This window comes from Schistocerca serialis, chromosome 3, assembly GCF_023864345.2.
Source record: "Schistocerca serialis cubense isolate TAMUIC-IGC-003099 chromosome 3, iqSchSeri2.2, whole genome shotgun sequence".
Lineage (NCBI taxonomy): Eukaryota > Metazoa > Arthropoda > Insecta > Orthoptera > Acrididae > Schistocerca > Schistocerca serialis.
The window spans coordinates 800067427-800081262 of NC_064640.1; positions in this window are offsets into that span (position 1 = coordinate 800067427).

A 13836-nucleotide genomic window follows, 5' to 3' on the forward strand; every position below is an offset into this window, starting at 1 on the left:
TTGGCTGACCGTGTAGCTAGAGAAGCAGATACTTACCCCATTGCCTTTCTTGATTCCAGCTGTGGATATGCGGATCTACATCAAATCTCTCTCTTCGCCCAAAAGTGGAATGACATCAGGTGCGCTACTGCCCTCAGTAATAAACAATGCACAATCAAGGAGCCTACTGTGGTTTGGCACTCTTCCTTCCTCTCCTCTCGGAAGGAGTCCTCTGTCTTATGCCATCTACATATTGGCCATACCAGGTTCACACATTGTTTCCTCTTGCCTAACAAACCACTCCCACAATGTGGTTGTGGAGCCAGACTGATGGTATCTCCTATATTGGCCCTTTGTACGTAGTATAGTCTTCCAGGTTCCCTAATTTTAATGTTAGCAGACAATTCATGGATGGGTGAAGTGGTCCTCAGTTTCCTCCATGAAAGTGGTTTTTTGTTTACAGATATAAGGTTTTGCCTTACTCCTGGAGCAGGGGCAGGGTGGTTGTGGTTGGGGCCTCCCTTTGTGTTTCCTTGTTCTGGGACCCATGACCACTTCCCCTTGCAAAGACTGCTCTTTTATCCCACTGTTTTCTCAGTTTTAAATGTGGGCTATCCCTTTTATATCTTCTACTGTGTGTGGTTTAACTTCCTCTTTTTATAGTTTGACTATTCTAACTGCACCCATCCACTTTTAGTAGACCCTCTCTCTTCTGCATGTAACTTTGGAATCAAGGGACTGATGACCTTGCTGTTTAGTCACATAATCCCCATCAATCAATCAATCAATCAATCAATCAATCAATCAATCGGTCACTTCTTGGCTGATTTAGTTTGTGCCATTAATTTTACGGCCCACATTACCCTGAAACCTACAGTGTGGCCATGCTTTTTCCGTGTGCGCCCTGTTGCAGTCGCTTTGCATGATCAAGTGAAATCAAAATTGGACAGGTTGATGTCGTTGGGGGTCATACAGCCTACTAAATCGAGCAAGTGGTGTACCCATCTCTTGATTAATAAAAACGACTGGTCAGTTTTGCATCTGTGGAGACTTTAAAGTTTCAGTTAATGCTCAGTCAATCATTAACACCAACCCTTCATCCCGTGTGGACAAGTTATTGGCTAAACTCATTGGGGGCAAGTTTTTCTCCAGAACTCATTTATTTGAAGCCTGATTACAGGTTCTGTTCAATGAGGATTCTAAATGGCCCTTATGATTAACATGCTCTTTGGGTTGTACCTATATCAGTGCCTCCTGTTCGGTGTGGCAAGTGCTCTGGCAATTTCTCAGCATTTTTTGGAACAATTAAAAATGTCCATTCCAGGGTACATCAACTATGTCAATGACCTTGTCTTTACGGGTGCATCCACGGAAGAGCGTTTACGTAACTTAAGCCCCTTGTTCATGCTCTTATATACCGCAGGGTTGAAATGCAGCTCGGTCGACTCTCACTTTTTTCAGCCATCCATTGTGTGTTTGGAGTTACGGGTTTCTTGGGATGGTGTTAAGTTTTTATGTCGTCATGTCACTGCTGTAACAACTATGCCTCACCTTACAAAAGTCAAAGAACTCAACGCATTTTTAGGTAAAATTGCTTACTATCACAGATTTATTCCGCGTGTGGCCATGTTGGCCCATCCCCTCCATGAGTTACACTACATGAAGGTTCCTTTTCAGTGGACTTGGTCTTGCAAGTGCACATTCATGCTTTTGAAATCTAAATTACATTCTGCTTCTTGTTTGGCTACTTTTGTTCCTAGCCACTGCCTAGTTTTAGGCTATGGACTTATCTCAGTATGGACTTGGAGCTGTTCCCACACATGGATATGAGGATGGTTCTGAACTAACCTAACCTAACGATAGTTTATGCAACTCTGCTCAGTAGCACTACTCCCAAGTTGAAAAGGAAGTGCTTGCTATCGTTTATGCCCTCAAAACGTTTGGTGTTTTCTGGTATCTCTCTTATGTTCCACCACATTATTTACCAAAAGCACTTGATTTTGTTGTTTAATTCTTCTGCTTTGTTGCTCAATAAGGCACCACATCCACTCAAATGTTGGCCATTGTTTCTGTCTCACTAAAACTGTGAAATACATTTTCAGCTTCCCACGCAATGTGCCAATGCCGATGCGTTGTCCTGGCTTCTAATGGGGACAGATCCTACTTTTAATCAGAATGAAGTCCTTTGTTTTCACTTGAGCTGCAATATACAGTGGAAGCATTTCCTATTACAGGATTCTGGATCACAGCTGCTGTCACTGCCGATCCAGTTTTGTGTCAAGCTGTTCACCTCATTCTGCATGGTTGATCAGGCAGGCCTCCGAGCAGGGCTTCTGATCTTTGCGTAACCATTTTTCACTCTGTCACCGCCTTTCTATGTCTGGTGGTGGTCGTCTCTTAGCTACGGATGAGCTGTCGCCTAAGGTTGTGATCCCAACTGCCGTACAATGGGGCATTCCTTAGCTCCTACATCAGGAATATTAGGGGTCTCACATACCAAATTACTGGCCTGTCAGCATGTGTTCTGGCCCGGCACTGATGGTGACATTGTACATCTTGTCACAGCCTGCTCTGTCTGCTACCAAACAAGTGGTGATGTGGGCGAAGCCCTTTCCGTGGTCTGCACCACAGGGTCTTTCAGAAAGCATCCATGTTGATTTAATGGGACCTTTCTGGTATTATTCTTGGTTGTAGGTTGTAGATGTTCTCTCTAAATTACCATAAGATATCTGCTGTCCTCCATTTTCAATTGTGGTTATGAGTCAGACCCTCTCCAAAATATTTCTGTTGGATTACCTAATGAGCTTGTGATAGCTAACAGTCCACACTTTGTGTCTCAGGTTTTCCACTGTTTTTGTGTGCTTGTAAAGGCATTTGCCATTTGACCGCTCCTCCATTTCACCCCCACTGTAAGGGCAGGGTGGAACATCTCATCTGCACGTTTAAGGTTCAAATGAAGTAGTATGTCATGGACTGTTCTGTGGGCGATGCCTTACCATGCTTCTCGAGTTCTTACAGGTTTACGCCAGTGGACAATTGGAGTCTGGTTCAGATGCTCCATGGTCGCCATTCACAAACCCTCCTGAATCTGTTCTGTTCATGTTGCCCCACCAACGCCCATCGGCATGGCCCTGATTGCAGTTCTCTCCCAGCTGCCGTCCAAAGTGGATTCTGGCCAAGGTTCACAGCTGCTGAGGCCACCACCTCTGTATGATGTGCGCCAGTGATGAGTTGGTGGTGCACCACCATGACTAGCTGCGTCCTCGTGCTACAATGACGGCTGTGGGTCAGGCACTGCTGCCTGTACCTCCTCCCTCAGTGCCTACCTCGCCCTGTTGGGGTGTCTCTTCTGTGTGGATGGATCCGCCAACCTTGTGGATGTTGTCACCTCCTACCTCTCTTGTGGAGGTGCAGCCCTGCCCGGCACCTGTTGCCGGGCCTTCCTGTGATGCTTTGCTGCCACTGGTGACTCGGCTGCCAGCTGGACCAGTGCCTTCGGGCCCTTCAACCTCAGTACTCCTGACGAGTGGCTATGTAAAGATATTTTACTACTTTGTGATGCAATATTTGGGCAACATAGAGGAAATTTTGTTCAGGTGCACAAGAACCAAAAATAGAAAGTATTGAACTCACATGTTTAAATATATTAACAGTTCAATCATTTAATTATTTGTTTCCCCCAACCTTAATGATTGTTAGAAAAGTCAGTGTAGCAGCATTCAGAACAAATTTGTGCACTTGTCTGTGGAAATAGTTTTCCCTAAACATGTAAAGGTGAATAAATAATGAAACATATCAGTGTCAACTGGAAACAACTACTCAACATTTACCCTTTCCACTGGACCCTTCAACATAAATGGAGAAGGGATTAAAGAAGCAACAAAGTAAGAAAAGAAAAAGAGAGGCTATCAGATGCACAACCACAGTAACTTAAAATAGCTAAGACTTTGGCATGACATGCGTGGATCGATGTAAGGAACATTGGAATATCCTGTTAACTCCTGTCAGTACAAAAGTTTTCTGTGTGGAATGGAACAGTGGTAGGGGTAAGTTAGGCAATACAAGTGTCCCATACTCATTTTAAATATGACTTGATTCAGGAGCCATTTGGAGGAATAGAATTTCTGACCAACACACAATTATGCACATGTATGCAAGAAAAGCATTTTGAAGAAAGTGGGTGTTGTGAACTAAATGGTTACTTTCTCGAAGAAAGGACACTCTCTCTGTAGTAACACTACTAATGGTAGAATGACAGTAACTGTGAAGAGACTATTACCACTCTGTACCTCCTCATCTAACCTGTGATCAAGCAACGTGGGATTACTCTTTGCTTGGTCCATCGGCCTTCAGACCTGAGCAAGGAACTGTACGATCAATGTCTCCTCCTAGCAGACTTATAGAGCACATTTGCTCTGATTTGATTGTAACATCTGGCCCAGCTGTTGAGTCAGAAGGAAGTAAGATTAGAGTTTAATTTCCTGTTGACAGTGCAGTCATGAGAATGGAGCACAAGCTCAGATTATGAAAGGATGGGGAAGGAAATTCCCTGTGCACTTTCCAGAGGAACTATCCTGCTGTTTGCCTGCCTGTGGTGAGAGACAGAGAGAGAGAGAGAGAGAGAGAGAGAGAGAGAGAGAGAGATTGCTGTTGTATTGGAAGACATATTTAGTTATTGAAGTCCAATCAACACTCTACAACATGACAGTTGGACTGTCATCCACAATTGATATCCGGTTTCTAGTTCTTGCAGATACTTCTGATTGAAAGCAGACTCCAACTGCCATTACACGTATAATGCTCTTGAGGCAGACTCATCCAAATGAACGCTCAGCAAAGCTGAGAGAATATTTAGGGTATAGTCGATCTTACAACCTGTAGTAGCTATTGAACTGCCGAAGCATCCCTCCTCAAATCTTCTGATAACACACTAGAACCACCTGTCTGAATGTGCAGTAGTTATTATAGTTCTGTATATGGGTGCAGAACTGCAGCACTGTACAATCTATTCACATTAGGTCCTCTTACTATTGTAGGGGTGAAACGGATGTGGAAAAGAGGCAACAGGAAGTCATAGAAAGATTCTATTACTCTCATATCCTTAAGTTATGAGATATTAGACAGCCGTGAAGAAACTTGTCCATAGTAATGCTATGGGAACCACGATGGAGAAATACTTAACATAAATGACATGCTAGTAGGAGACTGGTTAGTGTGCCTGCAACAGTATGTATGGGTAGACATCTTGAGTACAGTGGTGTTTATTGGTTGTGTTGTGCACAAATTTCAGAATTAGGGGAGCAAGTTTTCACATAAAACACATTTGGATGTCATTACATGTGGTCGAATCAGTGATAGGTTTGAAGTAGGCTTCAGTCAGTGCATGGTTGGGTGAGAGTTGAAATTCACCTGAGTTGTCATTTCGCAGGCTCAGAGAAGATTCCAGGAGGCATAAGGTTGACTATGTGCTGGTACACAACACGAGGCTCAATAATTTACCATAACTGAATGAGGTCAACAACCTCTATCGCACCTACCCTCACTAGAAATGTAGTGGTAGCTGTGGGGTCATATGTCCTGTCACACACTACATTGCCAGCTTCAGAATGCTCCAGATACTTGGACTCTGCATTTGCAGATTTGCTGCATGGAATTTTCTCTACAGAAATATAGGAAAAGTGTCTAGACGATAGGCTTAAAGGGGTATGCAGGTAGGCATTATCCTCATCCTTACTTAAAATTAAAACTTTTGGTATTTTTCCCACATTATAAAAACTGACCACACTATGGACAACACCACTACCAAAGTACTTAGGCACTCTTCCTCCTCTTAGGATTGCGTGATTGAAGAGACCTTTGAAATCAAGGTCCAAGATGGTCTAATTAACAGAGATTTCAGCCTACAATTGAGCCATGTGGAACCATGCACTGAGCCTAGAGGAAGAACTCGACAGTGATAGCGCAGTGACTGGAGACCAAAGTTCAGAGCTGGGCACTGCTAGCCCCACCACCACCACCACCACCACCACCACCACCATCCACCACAGCAGCTGCACAGATAGCAATAGGTGTGGGTGCGGTGGTGTAGTGGTAATGGCCAGCACGTATAGGATGCTGACAGGAGCGGATCAGCAGTCGTCGGGGATCACATGAGGGTGGCAACAAGTCTTTTTACCAAAATATTGTGGAGTAATTATGATGTGACCTGGCCGGACACCCAAGAATTCTACAAGTTAGAAATATGCTAGGAAAAAATCTGATCATAAAGTGTGTTTTTATGGGGTTTCCACCTTTTTTCTTGAACGCTTGTATATCGCGCTGCACATTTGGGTCACTGCAAAGTGACTGTTTAGTCAGTTGCAGCAGTCAGCCAATCCCTGTTAAAAACCAGTTCATGATTGACAGTGAGTATCTGCATGTCATGAAGGCAATTACATTTTTGGCTGTTGACAGTGCAACTTCGGAAAACATTTTCGGTCTTGACACATTCACAGTTTTTTTGGTTTCGGATGTTGGATGCTGTGCATCTCATTTCTGACTCCATCCTGTTCCAGACTTGGACATTTTCTGCCATGAATTTGGATATGTTTTTGTGTGGATTGGCTGCTACAAAAACTATGGGGCTCACATTAGCCTTAAACCTATGGCCATTCCAAGATTTTGTCATGCTCGGCCTAGTTCTTTTGCTCTGTGACTTGCTGCCAAGGACAAGCTGGACAGGCTGCACAGTATGGACATCAATGAACATGATCGTTCCAGCTAGTGGGCTACAGCTCTGGTGGGTATTCTTAAGCCTACTTAAGCTTTGTTTGTACAGGGATTTTAAATCTACTATTAATGTCCATTTGACAGCGGTCTTGTTACACTGTTCCTCACCCAATGAAATACCCGCAAAGCTGTTTGGTGGTGAGTGTTTCTTGAAAACCACATGACGTTTCTACATCAACTACGGAGGACTGAAGAAAATCACGAAAATAAATGTCTAACCATTGCTGTGCATTATTGACACACGAGATTGCTTGAAATGAACAAAGTATTTCTTGTCCATGAAGATAAAGACAAGCTACTGGCAAATTAAGGCTGATGAGGCTGACTGGCAAAAGACTGCGTTCATAACACTTGATGACCTCTGAACTCAAACTTGTGCCATTTGGACCTTGTAACATTCCAGCCATCTTAGTGTGTGTGATAGACAACCTGTCGTTGCAATCTATGTGACTTTGTTTTTCCAAAGACATCAGAACAACATTTAAGTCACTTGCAAACAATGTTGAAGTGTGTTAAGACTGCACTCTTCTACCTGAATGTGAAAAGGTGCCTCTTTGTCAGCCAGGAAATAAATCTCTAGGGGCATGTAGTTAATGACGACGGAGGCCGTCCTGATCCTGAGAACGTAAGAGCAGCTACAGATTTTCCTACTCCTTTTCACAACGTGATATGATAAGTGTGTGAACGTCCCGGGACAACAGGGAAAGCCCCTGGAATTATTTCATCCGCGAGAAAACCGGAAAAACCTTGGGTATGTTTTAGAATTCCGGGAATTTTTCATTGTATTTGTTTTATGTTAAATTCGTATAATTCTGCCTGGTAAAAACGGATACTCTAATAATAATAATGATACTGCAACAATAAAACATAAGCGAGATACAAAAAACCTTATGTTGCAAAGGAAATGCGCCATTTACAACAATAAAGCAAGTGCACATAAATGTCTGTAACAGCAAAATGTGTAGAACGTCATAACAAGAAGCTCCTTCCCAATAGTGTGACGTTCCATCTGTTTGCACTCGGTTCGTTTGAGCTGTTGCCAACGGGCTCATGGGTATGCGCAGTTGAGCTACATATGAGCATTACCTTTTCCCTCTTCTGGCTACAAGAAGCGTCGCTGTTAGCTGCATCAGCAGTAGCAACAAGCAGCCAGATGCTACCTCGAAAAATTTTTCTGTCGCGCCCGTACTAGCAGATTCCCGCATGCGCAAAGCAGTCTAAGTTGTAGTGGGGAGGGGGTAGTCTCCACGTTATCCGCGTTTTCGTTTACAGCTCCCTTGTCAAATGAAAATGAAACTGATTTCTGTGGCCGGGAGCTGTAAGGTGAATTAGAACACATTTGCACAATTACGGAAGGCTAAAATATTTTATTAGTTTGTTTTCTGACCTTATTTCATTTCCACGATTTTGGCAGTCAAGCCTTAATAGCCTTGCATAACAATGAAATTATTTTTGGCTATTTTGTAAAGAAATTTGGCTTTTATTAATCCTTCCCGCAGAGGCAGTTAATTTATTTGTAACGAAGTGTTTCGTTCCACTCTACTGGCTTGTTTCACCTGTTTTTGCTAAATTTCAAGTGCACGCTTTCACCATCTGACAAATATGACTACGACAGAATAAAGAACGAGTATTGGTGCTCAAATAAATAAATAAATTAATTGCATCCCCAAAAACCACACTGAAAAGCTTAATATCATGTTGGGGCCCACTTTGTGAACCTGGACATACGAATGTGCACTTTAAGCAGAATCATGCATTTTAGTATGGTTTACGAAATTCCGATGCTTTCAGGGTATCCTCCGATGGCCTGTTTCGTTTATGAGGTAATGTAAGATCTGGTAATGCTGTATATGTACGAACATACGGGCTCCCTACGTCATCGTAGCTGTGCACCTGTTTTCTGGCGCTCTCGGACAACTGCTGAAACGAATTCTAACAGGTCGCGTGAAAATATTGCGAATGATGGTTTGAAAAGCGTTACTAAGTAAATTTCATTTTACGCAAGACGAATTATGTTACGTGTGAGAATGTGCCTTGAATTTCTTGAATCACAGAGCGTTTGACTCTCATTTAAAGCTTAACACTTTTAGGACCAGCCACTTGGAAGAATTTCGAGCCCAGAAGACCAGACATCTATGTCGTAATTCAAAATTTTACTGGCGCTTTTGTGTGATGTATCTTAAAGTGTCACACACGCAAAAAGACCAAAGTTATATATGAAAGCTTAGCTTTTCTTGTAGCTACACTTTCTGTTTTAATTTAAACTATTAACTTTTCCTATTTGTGGGTTCGCGCTACTTAACAGTGATACTGGTATCGGCTGACTACATCACGTGCCCTCCGACCACCCGTCTTGTCGTCGTCCCCCCCCCCCTTTTTTTTACGACTCTCTTGACCGTCAATACGGGTTGCATGTATCTGCCCTGCTACCCCCTGGGGTTCGCTTTCGTCGCCTCCTTCAGCACCTTGATTTTACACTCCCTGCAACCTTTAGAGTGGGCGAGAGCCAAACGCCACCTTGGCTCCAGGCTCAGGTTCGCGTTCACCTCGACCTCAGCTCGCTCCCAAAGGAGGTTACCCCAGCTTCGGTATACCGCTCGCGGTTTGTCGAACTCCGTTCGAAGTTCATTAATACGATCCTCATTTATACAGATGGCTCTAAGACCAATGACGGTGTCTGGTGTTCTTTTATTGTCGGGGTACACAGTTTCAAATACCGGCTCCATGGCCATTGTTCGGTCTTCACAGCTGAGCTATTTGCCCTCTATCAGGCTGTTCTTTACGCCCGCCGCTACCGACATTCTGCTTATGTCATCTGTTCTGATTCCCTGAGCGCCATCCAGAGCCTCAGTGATCCGTATCCGGTTCACCCTTTCGTGCACTGGTTCCAACGCTCTCTTCAACAGCTGACGGACGACGGTTCTCCGGTTACCTTTATGTGGGTTCCTGGCCATGTCGGTATCCCTGGGAACGAAGCTGCAGATGCCGCGGCCAAGGCTGCGGCCCTCCAGCCTCGGACAGCTTCTTGTTGTGTGCCTTCATCTGATTTTAGCAGGGTCATTTGTCGGCGCATTTTATCGCTGTGGCATGCCGATTGGTCTACACTTAGTGAAAACAAGCTTCGGGCCTTGAAACCTCTCCCCACGGCTTGGACGACCTCTTCACGCCCTTCTCGGCGGGAGGAGGTCGTTTTGGCCCGGTTACGGATTGGACACTGCCGGTTCAGCCACCGCCATCTGCTGACTGCTGCGCCGGCGCCGTTCTGCCCATGTGGGCAATTGCTGACGGTACGCCACATTCTAACGTCCTGTCCGAATTTTAATACACTGCACATTGATCTTGGCCTGCCATGTACTCTGGATGCAATTTTAGCGGATGACCCAGGAGCAGCTGCTCACGTTCTTCGGTTTATCCGCTTGACGAACCTGTCTAAGGACATTTGATTATGCTGTTCTTTTAACCCCTTGCCTGTTCATGTGCCTTTTAGAGTGTTGTCCTTTTTAGTTGCTGTTTTAACATTGTGTCGCGCAGTGCATTCATAATGTAGTCTGGGCCCTAATGACCACCGTAGTTGTGCGCCCTAAAAACCACAAAAAAAAAAAAAAAATCATGTGCCCTATGCTCTGAATATCTGCTGCCACCGGCTGGCGAGATCACGTGACATGAACTACGATTGATTTACAAAAGAGCATCGCAATCTCGATTTCAGTGCCTCGGAGATTAGCGTGCTGTGCTTGGTGGAATTGAAATATATACTTTCGTAATACGAAAATATGCAGCGTACATGTTGCTGCACATCTAAGATATTTCCAGTGTATTTTCATCCGGGAAAAAAGTATACTTTTAACCGGGAAGAGTCCAGGAAATTATCTTTCTTGTCCGCGTATACACTATGGATAAGTTTTTTCTGAATGTGCTTATACTACCGGCGCCTCATGAAGGTCATCTGTAGCTAATGCATGCCCTTTGCCAAATTGTCCTGGAACAAGCTGCAAGAAAGATCATTGGTTGTCTGCAAGTAGGTGCTACTGTCTTGTCAAGTCCTAGCAATGTATGACGTGAATGCTGAGTCAGAACTTCACACCGACGCTAGTGGGTATGATATACGGGCGTTTCTAGTGAAAATTTAGGAAGGTGATGAATGGGTGATAGCTTATGCTTCCACAGGACTCTCAAAGTCCGAAATGAACTACTCTACAAGCGAGAAAAAAAAATGCCTTGCAGTTGTTTGGGCCATAAACAAGTTCTGCCCGTATTTATTTGGCAAACTATTTACTGTCGCAGAGTACCACCATTCTTTATATTGCCTGAAGGATCCATGGGATCGACTGGTGATTGATACCGGGGCTTCAGGAGTACCATGTCAGTGGCGTATATAAACCGACGCTAACACAAGGATAGTGGAACACAGCATTGTGGAAGTAGCTTCAACCATTGCTGCCGAACAGAGAAAAATCTAACACTGCTGAAATCCATACAGGCCTTGGAGGAAGAATCGACCAATGGAGAATTCCAATTAATGATAGAAACAATGATCCAAAGGGACACAAATGGTTGTGTCATGCAAGCTCATCTATGGCCAGCTATCCTGAAGTTTTTTCCCTGTTGCTCTAACAGCTGATCATCTTGGATTCGTGAAGATGACACTTATCACTAGTCAGAACTCAACTGATCCGTTCGATACAGTGTGCATCTGCAAGGAATATCAATGACAGAAGTTGTGCAGCAAGTGCCACTGGGGGCATCTGAGACTAATTCCTCATGCAACAGCGCCATTCTACCGGATTGGAATCTACTTCTTGGGAAGGTTCCTGAAAACAACAAATGGGAATCAGTGGACAATAGTCTGCATTGACTATGGCACCCACAACAATACTCCACGTCTATGGCGCTCTGCAAGTAGATGGGGAGCACAGGGCTGCGAGCAGTGCCATACTCCCTCCCCTCCACTGTCGCAGCAGAGCACAACACAGGGAAGGAAGGAGTAGTTTAGTGGAGTCCTGAGAGGAGACACCGCATATTTCTCAGGCTAATTAATTTTGCAACCAAAAGCGTGTAAGTCGCTGAAAACGAGGTTTCACTGCTATACCTTAACCAAATAAACTAAACACGTAATGCTGTCACATTTCATGCTTCAGTGGGTTCATATTTCTTAATCAGGCATTAACATGTAAAGATTTTTAGTCAGTTTACAGTGTGTGTGTGTGTGTGTGTGTGTGTGTGTGTGTGTGTGTGCGCGCGCGCGCGCGCGCACGCCTGTGTGCGTGTGCGTGCATTTTAGATGTAGCATGCACTTGAGGGTACAATCTGAAAACGAATTTCCCAAACATCTGTTATTGTTCCTCTTGTTGAAAACAGTTGTTCACAGAGGTAGGTGAACTGCAACATTGATATGACGCCTGCAGACATTTAGTATAATGTTGGTTCAGAATGGGACTTAACACCTGAGGTCATCAGTCCCCTAGAACTTAGAACTACTTAAACCTAACTAACCTAAGGACATCACACACATCCATGCCCGAGGCAAGATCCGAACCTGCGACCGTAGCGGTCGCGCGGGTCCTGGCTGAAGCGCCTAGAACCGTTCGGCCACACCGGCCGGCGTGTAATGTTGGAAATCAACCCTGAGGAAAATGCTTGTAGAAATAAACTGATTCGTTCCTGAGACATAATTTCATTTTGAATGCTTGTATGATTGAATTTTTAAGATGTGTGGATAGTTGATTGTATCGTCCAGTAATGCAAGGTCACTTTTCCATAAATCCTTTATAAGTACAGGAACACACATACACCTATTTCTATAAACGAATCTATCTCACAAAAAAAGGTGTAACAACCAGCCCATATTAAACAAGTGCACCTTACTGTAATAAGGCAGACTTCTTTGCTAGCTGTCGACTTCTTCAAGAAAGTAACTGGGATTGCTGAAGTCCGTGATGTGTAATATTAATTGTACAATCTATAGTCATTAAATTTTTCAAAGTGACATTCTTCGCACATACTTCCTACTGGCGAGTCATGCAGAGAATTCCTCCGATTTCCTTGGGCACTGGAAGTTTTTCCTTTTTCTCATTCAGTTGCGTTAGCGTCCTGATTTAGTTACAACGTGGATCGTGAGCTGTCTATAGACACACAAACTAGTAATCTTTATTTTCTACACTTTCGTCTGTGCTGCTAAGTGTGTTCTTTCTTACTATTAACCCGTCCGGAAGATCTCAGCCTGAAGTCCACTGTTTACCAATATGATAAAAATGGCCAGCTGCGCCTCTTTACAAAGATTTATAAGCTGATTATGAATGACGTCTGCCGTATCATGTATGTGATGCACGATTGCTGTGTTTGATAAAAGCACCTTGTGAAACTGAAAATTCCTTCCACTGCAGAATGAAATGTGAAGTCTCTGTCAGTGTTACACAACGGTGACTAGCCATCGCTGCTTGGCTGCTCCGCTGACCCTCCCCCCGTTTCACAGTCGGCGCGTGTCATGTGTTATCTCGTCCACAATTGCGTGCACGTTTCACTTCAATCCCCACCATGCTGCAACTGCCCTGCTCACGAGCCAGAGCTTGACGAGGCGTGAATGCTCGCACTCAAAATCGATGAGTCGTTAAGCCTGTGCTATGCTGTCACCAAAGCTATGCCAACTGCTGAATATCCAGAAATTGCAAGGTTTCTTGATGAAGACATTATTTTGAAACATGGGACAGTCCTGGTTGTTATTTCTAATCGTGGAAATTGTGATGTCCTGCCCACTCGTCTCTCATAGGGTGCATAAAGGATGCTGCTTTCTTGGATAGCTATACAACAATTCAAGCAAGTCACATTAATGGTTTTTATTACAATAAATTAGATTGACAATACTTAAGTCTGTGTCACAAGCAATTTGCGACATGCAAATAATCAATGTCTGTCGCTATATACAATGTCCATACGAGTAATTCACACAAGTTCATATGGATCACTAATCACGGGGCATGTAGTGCCTCTCTTCTAGAGTGTGGTTTCTAGTCCAGATCTGCTAGTGCACGTCTTCTACTGTCCGGCCGAGGCAGGCAGGAGCGGCGCTTATATTCTCTTTGGATAGAGTCC